This window comes from Natator depressus, chromosome 20 (assembly GCF_965152275.1).
Source record: "Natator depressus isolate rNatDep1 chromosome 20, rNatDep2.hap1, whole genome shotgun sequence".
NCBI lineage: Eukaryota > Metazoa > Chordata > Testudines > Cheloniidae > Natator > Natator depressus.
This window is the reverse complement of record NC_134253.1, coordinates 11,599,772-11,618,219: the sequence shown is the minus strand read 5'-3', so window position 1 is coordinate 11,618,219 and position 18,448 is coordinate 11,599,772. Positions and strand designations below refer to the sequence as shown.

The 18,448-nt window shown below is 55.9% G+C and overlaps 1 protein-coding gene across 2 annotated transcripts in view; it reads left to right on the top strand.

The window, feature by feature from the left end:
* The first annotated feature begins 426 nt into the window (after positions 1-426).
* Positions 427-18,448, top strand: part of MAP3K12 (mitogen-activated protein kinase kinase kinase 12) — an 83,913-nt gene continuing 65,891 nt past the window's right edge. The window contains exon 1 of one of the 2 annotated variants that reach the window (XM_074935685.1): positions 427-618. The gene's annotated coding sequence lies outside the window, so the exon portion shown is untranslated. Of the gene's footprint in view, positions 619-13,260; positions 13,413-18,448 lie in introns of those variants that run through there. The other variant, XM_074935688.1, reaches the window with a different exon arrangement.

Below are 18,448 nucleotides of genomic sequence, written 5' to 3'. Positions count from 1 at the left end.
CTAGCTGGGGGGGGGGTGGCTGGCTGGCCGGAGGGGCGGGTTGGCTAGCTGGGGGGGTGGGTGGCTGGCTGGCCGGAGAGGCGGGGTGGCTAGCTGCGGGGGGGTTGGCTAGCTGGGGGGGGTGGTTGGCTGGCGAGGCGGGGTGGCTAGCTGGGGGGGGTGGCTGGCTGGCTGGCTGGCGAGGCGGGGTGGCTAGCTGGGGGGGTGGCTGGCTGGCCGGAGGGCGGCAGGCGGAACAATAAGCGCGGAGGGCAGAGCCAGCCCGTGACTCAGGCGAGAGGCTCCGTTCGCCTTTAAGAGGCCGGCGCTCGCTCTCCCGGCCCCGCAGCTCCCCGGCCCCCCGCTCAGGGCGTGTCTGTCCCCGGGGTGGCGGCGGGGCGGGGGCGCGGGGCGAGGCCGGGAGCGGGAGGCAGAGCCCAGCCGGGGCTGGCACGGAGCGCGCTGGGGATGCTGCTGCCGCTGGCCGGGGCGCGCTGCAATTAGCCAGCTGGGCACCGGCCTGGCCAGGAGCCGGCGGGGGAGCCCGGCCCAGGCCGGCCGCTTTGTTGCTGCTGCTGCCGGATTTTCGGGGTGGAAGGAAAAATCCAGGAGGGAGCCTCCCCCCATCAGGATTGAGAGGTGAGGGGGCTGGGCCGGCAGCGGGGGCACGGATGGAGGGGGGCCCAGTGCTGGGGATGGAGGAGAGGGGCAGGGATGGATGGGGCCCAGTGCTGGGGATGGAGGAGAGGGGCAGGGGGGCAGTGCTGGGGATGGAGGAGAGGGGCAGGGATGGAGAGGGGGCGGCCCAGTGCTGGGGATGGAGGAGAGGGGCAGGGATGGAGGCGGGAGGGGACCCAGTGCTGGGGATGGAGCAGAGGGGCAGGGATGGAGGCGGGGGGGGGCCCAGTGCTGGGGATGGAGGAGAGGGGCAGGGATGCGGGGGAGGGGACTCAGTGCTGGGGATGGAGGAGAGGGGCAGGGATGGAGGCGGGAGGGGACCCAGTGCTGGGGATGGAGCAGAGGGGCAGGGATGGAGGCGGGGGGGGGCCCAGTGCTGGGGATGGAGGAGAGGGGCAGGGATGGAGGGGGGGGCCCAGTGTTGGGGATGGAGGAGAGGGGCAGGGATGGAGGCGGGGGGGGGGCCCAGTGCTGGGGATGGAGGAGAGGGGCAGGGATGGAGGGGGGGGGGACCCAGTGCTGGGGATGGAGGAGAGGGGCAGGGATGGAGGCGGGGGGGGCCCAGTGCTGGGGATGGAGGAGAGGGGCAGGGATGGAGGGGGGGGACCCAGTGGTGGGGATGGAGCAGAGGGGCAGGGATGGAGGCGGGGGGGGCCCAGTGCTGGGGATGGAGGAGAGGGGCAGGGATGGGGGAGGGCCCAGTGCTGGGGATGGAGGAGAGGGGCAGGGATGGAGGGGGGGGCCAGTGCTGGGGATGGAGGGGGGAGCAGGGATGGAGGAGGGGACCCAGTGCTGGGGATGGGGGGTGGGGATGGAGGGGGGACCCAGTGCTGCGGATGGAGGGGGAGACCCAATGCTGTGGATGGAGGGGGGGACCCAGTGCTGGGGATGGAGGAGGGGCAGGGATGGACAGGAGGGACTCAGTGCTGGAGATGGACGGGGGGGACCCAGTGCTGCGGATGGAGGAGGGGCAGGGATGGAGGGGGGGACTCTGTGCTGGAGATGGACGGGGGGGACTCCGTGCTGGGGATGGAGGGGGGGCAGGGATGGAGGGGGGGACCCAGTGCTGGGGATGGAGGAAGAGGGGGGCAGGGCTTGTCCTGTGCATGCTCCAATTGCTGCTGGGCCGAGCTACAGCTTGAGGGCCCCCTCCCCGCACAGGGCAGGGTTGACTCCCCCCACCCCCAGAGGGCCTGGGCCTGGCCCCTGGTACTGGGGCTGTTTTGTATGTGCGAGCAGAGCGGTCGCACTTCCCCCTCGGTGAGCTCCGATCACTGCTGGGGGAGGGTTCACCCCCACCACCCTGGGCAGGTTGTTTTGGGGGCTGGGGGAGGACCCTGGACACGCTCATATGGCAGCTGGGGGGAGGGGATGGAGACGCAATCTGAGTTATTCACCCTGATTTTCCTGGGGGTGGGGGGAGGGCGGTGCTGATGGGGAACAGAGATGAGTTGTGTTGCAAGCTGCTGGTGTTCAGATCCTTGGGGGGGTCCTCCATTCCCCCCTCCCCGGCTGGATCCTTTGGTGAGATGCCCCCTTCCCCCAGATGCCAATACACCGCCAGCAACATGGACACTCCAGGATGTGAGGGGGAGAGATTGAAAGGCCAATATGGCTGTGGAGGCTGGCAGCCTCGGCACACGCTTGTGCCCGCTCTGGTCCCCACTGCATGCCCATCTGTGCTGGGTACGCAGGCCCTGGAGGAGCTGCTGTTCTGGCCGCCTCTGCGTACCCAGGTCTCCCTCCTTGCCCTGGGGCAGTGCTGGTCGGGTGGATGTCCTAGAGGATGCAGAGGGCCAGGTGGCCCTGGGGGTGGGAGCTGGGAGCTGAAAGAGAGGGAAGCCTGGTGCGGGAGTGAGTAGGACCCTGCTCCGTCCATCTGAAAGACGGGGACTGGGCTCCCAGTGGGGAGAAGCAACCATGCCCAGAAATGACCCTATCCAGGGGCTAACACAATGTGAGACAGCAGGGGGTGCTCTCAGTGCAGCTGCCAAGGAGAAGGGGGAGCTGCCCCCCAAGCCAGGGACAGAGAGAGGAGGAAGAGCTATGGACTCCCCCTTAGTTTAATCCCGGCCCCTCTCCATCCATCCCCCCTGGGTCTGGATCTGCCCGTCACTCATCCATTGGTGCCCCCCACGAGATTCCCCACCCCCTACTCTGCTGCTGCCTGGCACCTAGGGGTGAAGAAATTATGTCAGGGTGCCAGTATCCTCACTGGGGGGATACCTGCCTCCCCCACCTGTAGGTGTCACCTGGAGGGATGTTCCTTCAGACAGAACCACTTCTGCCCTTGGCTCCCTCCTCCAGCCCCTGGGATGCTGGGCACCAGAGCTTGGAGGGAAAGGGAGGTGATGTGTCCTAGTCCCCTTTCTCCCCCCCTGCTTCTGTCCCCTTTTGCTGGAGAGGACTGCCCCACCTGCTGAGGACATCCTCATCATTACATGGGTGGCTGCTGTGGCTACTCCCCATCACTTTCTGTGTTGGCTTGACAGGCCCAGAGGCCTCTGGGTAGGCCCAGAGCAGGGAGGGCAGGAGGGAGGGGAGCAGCAGGAGGGACAAGTAACCCCCCCCCATACACCTCAGCCCCTGTGAAAGCTTGGCTTGTCGGCTGAGGCCCCCAACAAGAGGGGTTCGATTCAAGCCAAGAGGGCTGCGTGCTTTGGGATGGGACTGTGCTGGGAGCTGGTCTGAGAACCCACCAGCTCATTTCATGAAGGGAACTGCCAGCCCTCCGAGCAGAGCTAGATTTGAACCAGTGGGCTGGAGGCGAAGACTGTCGGGTCCAGCTAGGGGTGGGGAGAGATGGGATCTGCAGGGGAAGAGGGGGAATGCTCCGGATCCCTTGCCCAGAGCCCTTGCCAGCATTCGGATGTGCTGCTCGGTTCTGACACGTGGAGTCCAGGTCACTCGAGGGGAAAGCCGCTGTAGCTGCACCAGGAGGGGTCCAGCCCAGGGGGTGTCCCTGAGAGCATTCTCCAGGAGGGGAGTGGGGCAGAGCCATCTCTTGGCCAGGCTTGGGAAGGGGGGAATGAGCCATCCCAGTTGGATCATTCACCTTGGTGTCCCTTTGCAAGCTGAGGGGAATGGGTTGCAGCCCCTGACAGAGCCCAGCAGGGGGCACTGCACACCACCACTCCAGCCTCCTGCTCGGAAGGGGGCGGGGGCGGGTGTCAGCAGGCACCAGGACCTGGCCACGGCCCAGCTGATCTAGAAGGTGGCGCTGGAGGTGGCGATCTGACGCCTCAGCTCCAGGACTGTGTCCCAGACGGGTGGGTCGTGAGCAGGGAGAACAGGCCCCCTCGCTCAGGCACATCCCTGCTTGGAGAGAGAAGGAATCCCTGAGAGCAATGACGGGTGGGAGCCCATCCTGCCTTGGCCCAGGTGAAGGAGATGGTGGAACCCAGGTCTTACCACTATGGATCAGACTCCCCACCGGGCCCATCTAGGCCGGGGTCCCTGCCTCCCCAGATCGGCCCAGTGACCATCTAACTTCATACCCCAGCTCCTGCCACGCTGGGCCAGTTCAGGTCCCTCTTAGTTCTGGTTTCTTGCCTCTGGCAGTTGCCAATCGCAGTGCTTTAGGGTGGAGAAAAGTCTTCCTAAAACACTGTGGCCTGTCGGAGAGGAGAGCGGTGAGGTCCCTTTCTGAGCCCCAGGGGACCATTTCCGCACGGTTCGCTCCATTTCTTCCCCTCCCATCCATTCTGTTTCCAGGGCTACCACTGGTGTGGGGTGGGGTCCATGGCAGCTGAGGGGGTCAAGCTGCCACGTGCCCCATTGCCTAGATGTTGCAGGGTCCCAAACCTGATTGTGCTTCTGGAGGGAATTTCTCCCCAAGAGGTCCCCCTAGCCCTGGCGGGGTCCAGGGTGCATGTTGCAGTGATAGGGGCAGACAAGTGACCTTTTTCTTTTTGGGGGGGGAGGTGCACGTCTGTCTCCCTGACTGGCTGGGGGGGCGGATGCTAATCTGCTTCAGAAAGTATCACTGTCCCCATTTCATGGGGGAAGGGGTAGCTGGCGTGGGGGCTGGGAAGGGGGAAGAGGCATGTTGAGGTCACGTGCTGAATGGGAGCAGAGATGGCAATGGAACCCAGGAGTCCTGATTGCAAGTCCCCTGCTCCAAGCACTAGGCCATGTTCCCATCTGGATAGCAAAGAGGTTTGGGGGTAAGAGGCCATTAAAATAGATCTGCCACCCAGACCTTCACTGTGATTTTCCTGCACCCACCATGGGGCAGGGGGATTAAATGTGTAGCTTGGTCTTTTCCCAGATTGCAAGGACTCCAGCACAGACTCAGGGCTGCAGCTTGAAGCAGATCTTTGCTCTGGGGTTCTTGCCTTCAGGAGGGAAGTCAGAGATTTCCATGTTCCCTGTGCGTCAGGCTTTACAGTTCACTCTCTGACATGCCCACTCCATCCTGGTAGGAATTCTGGGTAGTGTGGTTCCAAAGGCACTTCCTGTTGCACTAAGAGCTACAATAATTAGAACTGCCACTAGAGGGCAACAGAAACAGGGCAGGCACATCGATCTTACACCATTCAGTGGATAGCAGGCTGCGTGCTCCATGGGTAAGGGTTAGGGTTGCAGGGCATTGACATTGCTTTGTGCGTGCGTGGATGGGAATGGTAGGACTGGACTAGCTGGGGGTCGGGGCAAAATGTGTTGGCAGAGCTGAGGGGGATCCCAAGGCTGGAGTGGCACAGGGGGCTGGGGTTCAGGGGCGAGGTGCATTGGCAGAGCTGAGGGGGATCCCCACATTGGGGTAACAGAGGGGGCTGGGGTTCAGGAGCGAGGTGCATTGGCAGAGCTGAGGGGGATCCCCACACTGGGGTAACAGAGGGGGCTGGGGTTCAGGAGCGAGGTGCATTGGCAGAAGCTGAGGGGGATCCCAAGGCTGGAGTGGCACAGGGGGCTGGGGTTCAGGGGCGAGGTGCATTGGCAGAGCTGAGGGGGATCCCCACACTGGGGTAACAGAGGGGGCTGGGGTTCAGGAGCGAGGTGCATTGGCAGAAGCTGAGGGGGATACCAAGGCTGGGGTCGCAGAGGGGGGTGGGGGTCAGGAGCAAGGTGCATTGGCAGAGCTGAGGGGGATTGCAGGGCTGGGGTAACAGAGGGGGCTGGGGTTCAGGGGCGAGGTGCATTGGCAGAGCTGAGGGGGATCCCAAGGCTGGAGTGGCAGAGGGGGCTGGGGGTGAGGAATGAAGTGCATTGGCAGAGTGGTGTAGAGGTGACTGGGCTCGACAAGCAGGGGCTGCTGTAATTCTTGCCTTCCAAGGGGGTTGCTATGCTGGATGGAAGTTTGTTTGCAAAAAGCTTTGAGATCCTGGATGGCGCTGGAGTGGGGCAGCGTATCTCAATCCCCAGCTTCTCGATACGGGGACAGACGTGTCTCTGTCCATGCACCACCCTGCCGTGCTACTGGTGGCCCTGCAGCTGGGGGCTGGCTCACGGGTCCCAGAGCTGGCATCCATCCCCTTGTGTATTTCAAACATCACCCCATGGAATGAGCAGGGCTGGTGCGGCCCCGTGGTAGTTACACTCGTGCAAGGACGAGCGGGGATTCATTTCTATGGGCATCTGAGGGACGTGAGCCCCAAGGCAGGAGAGGGCTCACTGGGGATGCTTTGTGGTGTTGGCACTGGGAGAAGTAATATCACGGTTGTGCCTAGTGGCCCTAGCTCAGATGGGGGCCCTGTCGTGCCAGGCATTGCACAGACACAGTCCCTGCCCCAGAGAGCTCTGTCTAAATAGGCAGAGTGGGAGGGGAAACTGAGGCCCAGAGAGGGGAAGTGCCTTGTCTAAGAGCCAGGAATAGAGCCCAGGAGTCCTGAATCCCAGGCCAGTGCTCTATTCATTAGGCCACACTGCCCATGGGGATTACACAGCAAGCTCTAGGCAGCGGTGGGATTGTCTCCCTGTCGCAGGACACGGGCTTGCACCATTTACAACCCCTCCCTGTGGAGGGTGGGTAAGTTTTATTATCCCTGTTTTACAGAAGGGGAAACATGCCCAGAGCAGGAAGTGACTTGTCTGAAGCTGTACAGTGAGTCAGTGGCAGAGCAGGGAATAGGACCCAGGTGTCCTGACTTCCTATGCCCTGCTCTATCCCCTGGACCACACCGCCTTCTCAGAGCCAGGAATCCGGGCTTCCCAGATCTAACCACTAGATGACATTCCCACCCTCAAAGCCAGGAACAGAATCCAGGAGTCCTGGCTTCCCAACTTCTGAGCTAACCCCTAGACCACACTCCCCTCCCTCGGGAAAGCTTTCAGAAACTTTGACTGTGCCCATGCCTCTAAATTGTCCTCGAGATTTGCCTGGTTTGATGCTGTTCCGATACGCTAGGATTGGGACTCCCCCCTCAGGCTGGGGGTGGGGGGGCTGTGCAGGGGGGTGGGAGGTGTTGTGCAGGGGGAGAGGGCAGTCTAGTGAGGGAGCGAGCTCTGAGAGAAGAAGGATGACTCTAGCCTGGGATGTGGGAAAGTTTGGTTCTTCTGTAGACTTTCCTGTGTGACCTTGGGCACGTAGGCTGCAGAGCCGGGGGCTACCCGGGCATGGCCTGACCACATTTTGGCCCGCCACAGACCAGCCTGGGGCAGCCGATCCAGCAGCACCGGGGCCAGGCAGGGGGTGGAGCATCACTGGTCATCATGAAGGGAGGGAGTGGCCCGCCTGCGTGCTGTGGTGAGAGCCAATGGGGCTGGAGCATGGAGCCAGGCCAGCCCCAGGGGACAGGAGCCACCACTGCAGGCTGAGTGCGGGGTGGGTTCATTCTACAACTCCCCCACCCCAGGCTCTATCACCTGCTGGGGACAGGACTCGACATCCCCTTTCTCTCCTCTCCCCTTCCCCGGGGCGTCCCACTGTAAATGGCATTCCACATCCCCTGTTTGTGCAAGTCACCTGAACGGTATTTAGACCATGGGAGTTAGGTGCCAAAATGCCACTGAGGAGCTGAGCCTCTCCGTGCCTCAGTTTCCTATCTTTACAGTGGGGATAACAGCCCTGCCCTGTCTCTCAGGGGTTGTGGGAATAAATATGTTAAAGTGTGTAAGGTGCTCAAACACTGTGGTAACAGGGGCAGATAAGTACCTTAGATAGGTGGACCGTGAGTGAAAGTTGTTACAGGATGGCTGTATAAAAGGCCGGTGTCTGTGTAAATGTTAATAGGCAAGATGGCCGTAGACATCAGAAATCTGCAGGGTTGATTTGGTAGGTGGGGTGGGTTGAAACCTATATTAAAATTGTAAGCCATCACCTTAAATCCTCAGCGGGTTTCCTGGTCCTGCTGGCAGCCTAGGGGACTTTGTAGGGAAGCATGGAATCTGGGTGTCAGCAATCTGCAAAGAGCTGGAGCAAGGCAGGACAACTGGGGCCTAGCTGTCTTAGGGAGCAGCCTGCTTTGTCTCTCTCTGGTTTTGGTTTCTAGTGTGTTGAGGTGCTGGATTTTAAGAAATCAAATAGGGTGATGTTGCGATGTTCCAGTAAGAGTTCCTGACATTTTTAACTAACTTCTCTGTGTATGTGCTGTGAACATAACAGTCGAACAACAAAACTAGGTGTTCTGCTTGGTAAATGGCTTCTCTGTGCCAAAAACAACAAAAGAGAGAGGATCAAATACCTTAGGTTCAACGCTGCATACAGTTTACTATTGATCATTTGCATTGTGGAAGCTCTTCTGGGCCTTAAGAAGGAATCAGGGTCCCCGTTGCACATGGTGCTGGCTTTAAAATCCCGAGTGAAAGGGAAAACGTTTCCTAGCCAAGTCTTGCGATAGTTGGTGTTTTTCTGAAAGTCCCAGCTCCCGGAGTCCTGAGATGACAAGAGAAACTCAGCTTCCATTTAAGAAAGTAATGTCCATTTCTAGGTCTTGAGATGAAGAAGGAAGATCTTGAGATTGTGACTCCTAAATACCCCCAACCCAGGCGGCCAGTGAAAAGAACCCAACATTTATTATTATTTTTAAGCCAATCTGGTGATTTGTTGGGGGCCCCTTGATGAATGGCTGGGGTGGCTGACACAACGTAGCTTTGAAAATATATATACTTTCAGTGGCCACAGTAACAATACGCACCTTTTAGCGTAGGTAATCTCTGCAAAGGGGGGTTATTACAGAACCACCAGAGGGAGCCCCTGACAGTGTCTGTTTTGCTGGCTCCGCAGAAATAAGCACAAATGTTGTCATACAGAGGCACATTCCAGGCACACGGAAACGATGCTCGAACTCAGCCAGATGTTGCGGCTCGATGCAGGAGTCATAGGGTGAATTCTCCAGCCTCTGCTCTGCAGAAGGGTCAAGCTAGCCAGTCAAACGGTCCCTGCATGACTTGATCACGATCCTACATGGGGAGGCGATTTCACATAGGAGAAGGCTCTTGATTCTACCAGATAAAGGCAAAGTCCTCAAGCTAAAACTAGATAAATTCAGGCTAGAAATAAGGTGAGGGTGATTTACCATTGTAGCAACTTACTGATGGATGTGGAGGATTCTCTATCACTTGGGGTTGGAACCAAGACTTCCTAGAACAGATATGCTGTATCATAGAATATCACGGTTGGAAGGAACCTCAGGAGGTCATCTAGTCCAACCCCCTGCTCAGAGCAGGACCAATCCCCAATTTTTGCCCCAGATCCCTAAATGGCCCTGTCAAGGTTCCTTCCCCACTCTGAACTCTAGTGTACAGATGTGGGGACCTGCATGAAAGACCCCCAAAGCTTATTCTTACCCGCTTAGGTTAAAAACTTCCCCAAGGTACAAACTTTGCCTTGTCCTTGAACCCTATGCTGCCACCACCAAGCGTGTTAAACAAAGAACAGGGAAAGAGACCAGTTGGAGACATCTTCCCCCAAAATATCCCCCCAAGCCATACACCCCCTTTCCTGGGGAAGGCTTGATAATAATCCTCACCAATTGGTACAGGTGAACACAGACTCAAACCCTTGGATCTTAAGAACAATGAAAAATCAATCAGGTTCTTAAAAGAAGAATTTTAATTAAAGAAAAGAAAGAATCACCTCTGTAAAATCAGGATGGTAAATACCTTACAGGTTAATCAGATTCAAAACATAGAGAATCCCTCTAGGCAAAACCTTAAGTTGCAAAAAGACACAAAAACAGGAATATACATTCCCTCCAGCACAGCTTATTTTACCAGCCATTAAGCAAAAGAAAATCTAACGCATTTTCTAGCTAGATTACTTACTAATTTAACAGGAGTGGTAAGGCTTGCATTTCTGATCTGTTCCCAGCAAAAGCATCGCACAGACAGACAGACCCCTTTGTTTTCCCCCTGCCAGATATGAAAGTATCTTGTCCCCTCATTGGTCATTTTGGGTCAGGTGCCAGCAAGGTTACCTTAGCTTCTTAACCCTTTACAGGTGAAGGGGTTTTGCCTCTGGCCAGGAGTTACCCTTCCCTTTATATTTATGACAGGCCCCCTCAAGGATTGAACTCACAACCCTTGGTTTAGGAAGCCAATGCTCAAACCACTGAGCTATCCCTCCCCAAAACTGTAGCTCAACCCCAAACTATGGGCTGGATGCAGGGATTGCTGGGTGAGGCTCTCCAGCCTGGGTTATACTCAAGGGCAGACTAGATGTTTGTAATGGTCTCTTCCAGCCTTAAAATCTATTGATTCCCAAACTTGTTCCCCTAACACACACACATCCCCCACTGGATGGAGCCAGTGGTTGGGGCACTCATCTGGGATACAAAAGGCCTGGGTTCAGATCCCAGTGTTGTCTGATCTGGAGCTCAGGGACTTGATCCCATGTCTTCCGTATCCTAGGGTAGTGCCCTGACTAGCAGGCTGTTGGGTGTAGTCCAGTGGCATGCATGTGTGCGTTCTCTCTCTGGCTTTGATCTGACATTTTATCCTGGGCCTGAGGAACCTTCCAAAGGCAAGTCGAAACCACCACGTTTGTGCAAAAAGTTGTACTTTTGATGAATTGGTGTTTTCTGGCCCCGGTGGATCTGCCCAGTTCTCGTCTTTGTCCCCCTCTCGTGGCCGCTCTGCATAAGAGGCCAAGGAAGCTGTAACCGCAGTTGCTCTTTAGCTCAAGAGGCAGTTGCTTTCGCTGCTAAGATTCCTGGGTTCAAACCTCACTGGTGGCGTGAGCAGCCCTGATCACAAGAGACCCTTTCCTTCCAAGGATCGCGCTGTTCCCACCGGAGGGGTAAAGCGGGGCTCAGGAGAGGACCCCACTGCAGCTCTAACCCCGTCTCTGAGCTCAGGAGAGAGCAGCTGAGGCCAGGAACTGGTGCCTGCAAGGACTGGTTCTTGGGATGGACACAGGGGCAGATCTCTGCAGGGAGGCTGGCGGCAGAGGGGTGTGTGTGTGTGGGGGGGGAATTTTGTGATGCTCACAGGACACGGGGAGGGGTACAGCTGGGGGAGGGGAGAAGCGTAAGCAGGTTTTGTTATGGGGACACTAAGTCTCAGCACCCTGGGGGCTTGGGGTCAGCATTGTCCCTGGTCTGTGGAAGCTGGCCGGGGGGCTCTGCCGCAGCCTGGGCATCCCAGCCTACCCCCCAAGAATCTGCATGGCCAGGGTCCCTTTAAGGGTGCTCTCAGGACAAAGGGGGGAGTGGTTTGGATGCTGCTTCACCTCCCCCCCCCCCGCCCCCCAGCTCAGAGGCAGGCCTGGCAGCTGGCAGCTGGTGGGGGTCCCTGCTGCCCATCTGTGCAATCTGGACCCAGCTAACGAGGCCTGAGGCAGAGGTGGGGGAGGGGGAAGGGCTGCATCTCAACCTGCTTTCTCCCTCCCCCTCCCTCCATTGACTGATTGCTGGGTGTGGGGCAGAGAAATGGCCGGGCTGGGTGGGGGGGGGCAGAGATGCGCGCGCCGACAGAGACTCGACCAGGCTGCGCAGTCTAATGTGAGACAGGAGCCCAAAAATCCATTAGCGTCCATTATGGCGGGGGAGGGGAGCTCCCAGGGGCCTGTGGGGGGAGGGGGGATGGTTACAAAACCCTGGCTTCTCTGCACGGCTGATCCCTTCTGCTTTCCGCTCTCCTCGCTGGCGGGCTCTGCAGGAGGGGTGACTTCGGGGCTGTTGGGAGTCAGGACACCTGGGTTCTCATCCCAGCTGTGGGGGGCGGGGGGTCTAGCAGTCACAACAAGGGGGCTGGGAGTCAGGATTTGTGGGTTCTAATCCCGGCACGGTGCAGGGGAGGGTTAGAGTATGAGGGCTGGAAGTCAGGAGTCCCGAATTCTGGCTCTGGGATGGCAGTAGGGTCGAGTGGCTAGAGCAAGGACTGGGAGTCAGGACTCCTGGGTTCTAGCCCAGCTCCGCAACAGATTCACTGTGTGACAGTGGGTTTTTGTGCTCTGCAGCGCCTCGGAGCTCCAGTCACAGGCTGTGAGCGCATTGTGCTTGGCGCTGTACAAACGCAGCACAAAAGATGGTCTCTGCCCCAAGGAGAGGTCTCCCCGGCTCTGTTAAATAGGTCGGGACTTTGCCTGGAGTAAATTCTGACCCTCCGGACTGCTGAAAACCTTCCCCGATTGCCTCAGAGTCACCATTTCCTACCTCCAGCTCTTATGCTACCAAACCTACTCCACCTGCACTGCCCATTTAAACCGCCTTCCTTTGCCAGGATCCCTGCTTGAGTCCCCCCAGCACACCCTCCTCCTCACTGCTAGGATAATGGCAACCATCTCTAGCTCTGATTTAGCCCTTCATCAGCAGATCTCAAAGCGCTTCACAATTAGTATCATGATCCCCATTTTCCATATGGGGAAACTGAGGCACAGAGAGGGGCAGTGACTTGTCCAAGGTCACCCAGAGGCAGAGCTGGGAATACAGCCTAGGTCTCAGACCTAGTCCAGTGCTGTACCCACTAGATGATACTGCCTAGAAGGGCCCCATCCCTGTGTGCTTCCTGTACGCCCCCACTTCAATCGCCAACCTACGCCGATTGCCTTCCTGATGTTGTTTCCAGCTGATCAGGAAGTACCCTGCTCTGTGGCAGGGGTTGCCCAGCTGTGGGCGGGAGGTACTTGCTGGTCCCCAGAGGGCTGCTTTCTGGGTCTGTTCGTTCCCAGCTGCTCAATCCCGGTGAGCAATAGCTGAAAACACAGGGAGACTTCCCTGGTGTTAGTTTGCCAGGTAAGAAAGTGGCTGTAGGTGCCATGGGGATGTCACATGAGCATGAAGGGGTGGGGGAAGAGGTGTGTTTGGGGAGAGGAGCTTGCCCCATAGAGTCAGCCCCCTCTGCCCCATTCTGACACTCTTAGGACAGGGTCAGGTCCCGGAGAGCTGTAAAACAGGACCTTATTTTTACAAGCCCTGAGATGAAAAAATGTACACAAGACTTTGAGCCTAGGGGAAGGTGTCCCTTTCTGGGAGTCAGGAGTTCAAATCTCAGCTCTTTAAGGTGGCCACGTGTGGTCTCTCTCATCCACATTGCCTTTCAGAGTGGACATGCCAGAATTACGGCCCCGGCTATGCTATCTGTAACCACCACCATAACGATCCTGACCTCCCTTGTAAAGTGTTTGGAGAGCTGTGGATGGAAAGTGCTACAGAAGAGTGAGATGGGGGTGTTATGACTCTAATCCCTAGACCACGTGCCCAAGCCAGGAGCAGAACCCCAAGGCCCAGCAGCATATAGCTGGATGCACCCTGCCAAGCACGTTAGCAAGTAACAGCGTGTCCGTGGCTAGCAGTTGTTCCTGTGCGGTAGCTTCCAAGGCCACGGTGCCTGGCCTGGCTGATGACTCACGTGGGCAGGTCTCATGGTTGCACACGGTAAAATTTCCGTTTTCTTTTTTCGCCCGTTTTCTTGTTCTTTGTTTTAACGCGACATCAGTGGACGCATGTGCAAATGTTGGCCTGGCCCTCTGCTTCCATCTCCCCTCTCTAAAACGAAGGGTAATGGGCCCAGTTTTCAAAATCACCAGGATTTATGCTCCCAGGTCACTTGCATGTTGGGCAGATGAAGCCAGGAATGAATGCCGGTGCGAGCCCCATAGGGCCGCCCCATGACTGGGGCTCCTAAACGCTACAGGTAATAATAGAAAGCAAGGGACAGAGAGGGGAAGTGACTGAGCTCCTGTCTCACAGTGGGTCGGTGGCCGAGCTGGGCTGGAACCCCGGAGTCCTGACTCCCAGTCTTTGCTCTAACCACTTGGCCCTACTGCCATTTCAGAGCCGGGGCTCGAACCCAGGAGTCCTGACTTGCAGGGGTTGGGTGGTATGTGGGGTCACACGCTGAATGAACGGGATGAAAAGAAATATTGCAGAGCTGCTCGGTCAGGGCATAGGATGGCCAGCACTCACGTAATGAGGCAGGGGTCCTGTGGGAAAAATAGCAGGTGATCGTGCGATTGAATGCACGGGGCAGAGGCCGAGGGGAGCTGAATTAAGGTGGCATGTGCACCCTTAGGATCTCACCCAGTGGTGCTTGCGTCTTGGGTGACCAGAGAGAAAGTGTGAAAAATCGGGAAAGGGGGTGGGGGGTAATAGGCACCTGAATAAGAAAAAGCCCCGAATATCGGGACTTTCCCTATAAAATCGGGACATCTGGTCACCCTACTTGCGTCAAGCACTCAAATAAGCGTTGTGGCCACCAGCCAGGGATCGAATCAGGGACCTGCAGAGCTCAGCAATGGAAGATGCCCGGATTTGAGCTGTACCACCCCATGACTGCTGTGGAGCGGGCACAGAGGGGGGCTCGCTAACACTCATCAGGGGATTATGGCCGCATTTACAAGGAAACTGAATGTGGTGTGGGCTCCAGGGCTGTCACTGGTGGGTCAGCAGCTTGAGTCCCACTCAGGTCGGTGGCCCCAGAAGACCTTCCCTTCTAAGGCGGCTCCATCCGTGAGATGAGTTTGGTGGATCTCAGGTTCCGCTGGCTGGCAGACGAAGCGGAGGGACCGAGACCAGCATGGGCCCTAGAGACTGGTCTGCCCCTAGAGGGAGTCTTTGCTGCTGCCCTGAAACGCCAAGCAGCATCTTAGCCGAGTTGGACCCTGGGACAAGTTGCGCCACACCAGGATATGGGGGGAGGGACAGCTCAGTGGTTGGAGCATTGCCTGCTACACCCAGGGTTGTGAGTTCAATTCTTGAGGGGGCCATTTAGGGATCTGGGGCAAAAATTGGGGATCGGCCCTGCTTTGAGCAGGGGGTTGGACTAGATGACCTCCTGAGGTCCCTTCCAACCCTGATATTCTATGATACAGTGTACATACGCCAGTGACGGGTTTGCTCTTTGGGCTAAACTCCCAGTGCAGATAAGGTGTGCGAGAGGCTAGGTTCTCCACAGAGCTCAGCACCCAGGTGCTGTCACTAAGACTCCCCCCACCCCCCCACCCCACGCACTATTTGGAATCTTCCAGGAGTGCAGCATTGGCAGGCACAAGGGCTCAGAAATCGTGGCTCAGGCCTCTCCGAAACCACTGGCTTGGCTTAAAAATTGTGAGATCAAAAGAATAATGATCAACTTTGGGTTCTTTTTCTTGGGCTTCTGAGCCCCAAGGGGTCACGTCTGCAGGAAACCTCAGATTCTTTTCCTCTGAAGCACCTGACATGGGCCACTGTCGGAAGACAGGATACTGGGCTGGATGGACCATTGGTCTGACCCAGTATGGCTGTTCCTATGTCCTTCCAACATGCCATGACTCCAGGGGCTGGGGCTTGAGGGACAACAGCTGAATATTGCACGACTCAGGATAAAATCGTGATAGCTGGTGACGCTGCCACCAGTCTCAGCCTGGCACCTGTAAGCACGACACCCTCCTGACAATGGTGTTTCTGAATTACACATTAAATTATCCCTCACAGTGCTGGTAGACATTAGAGAGGAAATGGTCAGGGTGCTAATTTGGGGCTTGAGAGACAGGAGTTCAATTCCCGGCTCTGGTATTGATCTCTGATGTGACCTTCATAGATTCAAAGGCCAGATGGGACCCATTGTGATCATCTGGTCTGACCTCCTGTGTAACACAGCCCATGGGACTTCCCTGAATGAACTCCTGTTTGTACCAGAGCAGATATTTTAGAAAAACATCCAACCTTGATTTTAAAATCTCCAGTGATGGAGAATCCACCACGACCCTGGGGAAGTTGTTCCAATAGTTAATTACCCTTACTGTTAAAAGCATGTCCCTTATTTCTGGTCTGAATTTGTCTAGCTTCAACTTCCAGCCATTGGATCGTGTTAGACCTTTCTCTGCTAGACAGAGGAGCCCTCTATTATCAAATTTCTGTGCACCAGGTAGGTTCTTATAAACTGGAATCAAGTCACCCCTTAACCTTCTCTTTGTTAAGTTAAATAGATTGAGCTCCTTGAGTCTATCACTATAAGGCAGGTTTTTTAAAGAAGTGCTCAAGGAAGACAAGGCCATTGTGGAGAAGCTAAATGAATTCTTTGCGTCGGTCTTCACTGCAGAGGATGTGAGGGAGATTCCCACACCTGAGCCGTTCTTTTTAGGTGACAAGTCTGAGGAACTGTCCCAGATTGAGGTGTCAGTAGAGGAGGTTTTGGAACAAACTGCTAAATTACATGGTAATAAGTCACCAGGACCAGCTGGGATTCACCCAAGAGTTCTGAAAGAGCTCAAATGTGAAATTGCAGAACTGCTAACTACTATCGCCTAAAACAGCCTCTGTACCAGCCGACTGAAGGACAGCTAATGTGATGCCAATTTCTAAAAAAGGCTCCAGAGGCGATCCTGGCAATTACAGGCTGGTGAGCATGGGCAGCGGGTATCATAGGCTGGGGGAGGCTGAGCCTCCCCAAACAGCCAGGTGTAGCCCCGCCCACACTCTGCCCCCAGTCCCCCTCCTGCTTCCTGCTCTGCAGGCGGCTCTTCCCCTGTGCCATCAGGGTCCCAGCTGGGGCTGGCACTGGGGCCGCGCTGCCCGCCCTCCCGGTGCTCCGGGGCTGCGAGGCTTGAGCCGGGCCTCCCGGCCACCCAGCGCTCCAGGGCTGGCGAGGATGGAGCCTGGCCTCCCGGCACTCTGGGGATGGAGGGAGACTGGGGCAGGGGCCAGAGGCCAGTGGCGGGGGGGCTGGGCTCCGGGCGCAGAAAGGGCGGGGCCTTGGGCAAAAGGGGCAGGGTTGGGGGGCTAGCCTCCCTGAGCCAGCGGTTCACCCACTCCATGCTGGTAAGCCTAACTTTAGAAGCAGGCAGATTGGTTTAAACTATACTAAAAGGACAGAATTATCAGAGGCCTAGATGAACATGATTTGCTGGAGAAGAGTGAACACAGCTTCTGTAACGAGAAATCATGCCTCACCAGTACATTAGACTTCTTTGAGGGGGTCAACAAACATGCGGACAAGGATGATCTAGTGGCTATAGTGTACTTGGACTTTCAGAAAGCTTTTGACAAGGTCCCTTTTGACAAAGGCTCTTAAGCAAAGTAAGCTGTCATGAGATAAAAGGGAAGGTCCTCTCATGGATCAGTAACTGGTAAAAAGATAAGAAACAAAGGTTAGGAATAAATGGTCAGTTTTCAGAATGGGGGACTGTAATTGGACCCGTTCTATTCAACATATTCATAAATGATCTGGAAAAAGGGATAAAGAGTGAGGTGGCAAAGTTTGCAGATGATGCAAATTTACTCTGGATAGTTAAGTCCCAAGCAGACTGCAAAGAGCTACAAAAGGATCTCTCAAAACTGGGTGACTGGGCAACAAAATGGCAGATGAAATTCAGTGTTGATAAATGCAAAGTAATGCGCATTGGAAAACGTAATCCCAACTATACATACAAAATGATGGGGTCTAAATTAGCTGTTACCACTCAAGGAAGTGATCTTGGCATCATCCTGGATAGTTCTCTGAAAACAGTCAAAGCAGTCAAAAAAAGCGAACAGAATTTTAGGAACCAGTAGGAAAGGGATAGATAATAAAACAGAAAATATCATAGTGCCACTATATAAATCCATGGTATGGCCATGCCTTGAATGCTATGTGCACTTCTTGGTTGCTCCATCTCAAAAAAGATATATTAGAAATGGAAAAGGTACATATGGAACAGCTTCCTTATGAGGAGAGATGAAAAAGACGGGGTCTATTCAGCTTGGAAAAGAGGTGACTCGGGGGATATGATAGAGGTCTATAAAATCATGACTGGCGTGGCGGAAGCGAATACGGACTTGTTATTTACCCCTTCACATAACACAAGAACCAGGGGACACCCAATGAAATGAATAAGCAGCAGATTTAAAATGAACAAAAGGAAGTACTGCTTCACACAACGCCCAGTGAACCAGTAGAAATTGTTGTCTCTGGATGTTGTGAAAGCCAAAAGGATAACTGGGTCCAAAAAAGAATTGGATAAGTTGACGGAGAATAGGTCTAGCAGTGGCTTTTAGCCAGGATGGTCAGGGATACAACCCCATGCTCTGGGTGTCCCTAAAACTTGGATTGCCACATTCTGGAACTGGACAATGGGATGGATCACTTGATAATTGCCCTATTCTGTTCTTTCCCTTTGAAGCACCGGGCATTGGCCACTGTCAGAAGGCAGGATGCTGGGCTAGATGGACCATTGATCCAACTGAGTATGGACGTTCTTATGTAATGTTAATCATTCTCTTAGCTCTTCTCTGAACCCCCTCCATAGAATCATAGAATATCAGGGTTGGAAGGGACCTCAGGAGGACATCTAGTCCAACCCCTTGCTCAAAGCAGGACCAATCCCCAACTAAATCATCCGAGCCAGGGCTTTGTCAAGCCAGGCCTTAAAAACTTTAAGGATGGAGATTCCACCACCTCCCTCCAATTTATCAATATCCTTCTTGAACTGTAGACACCAGAACTGGATGCAGGA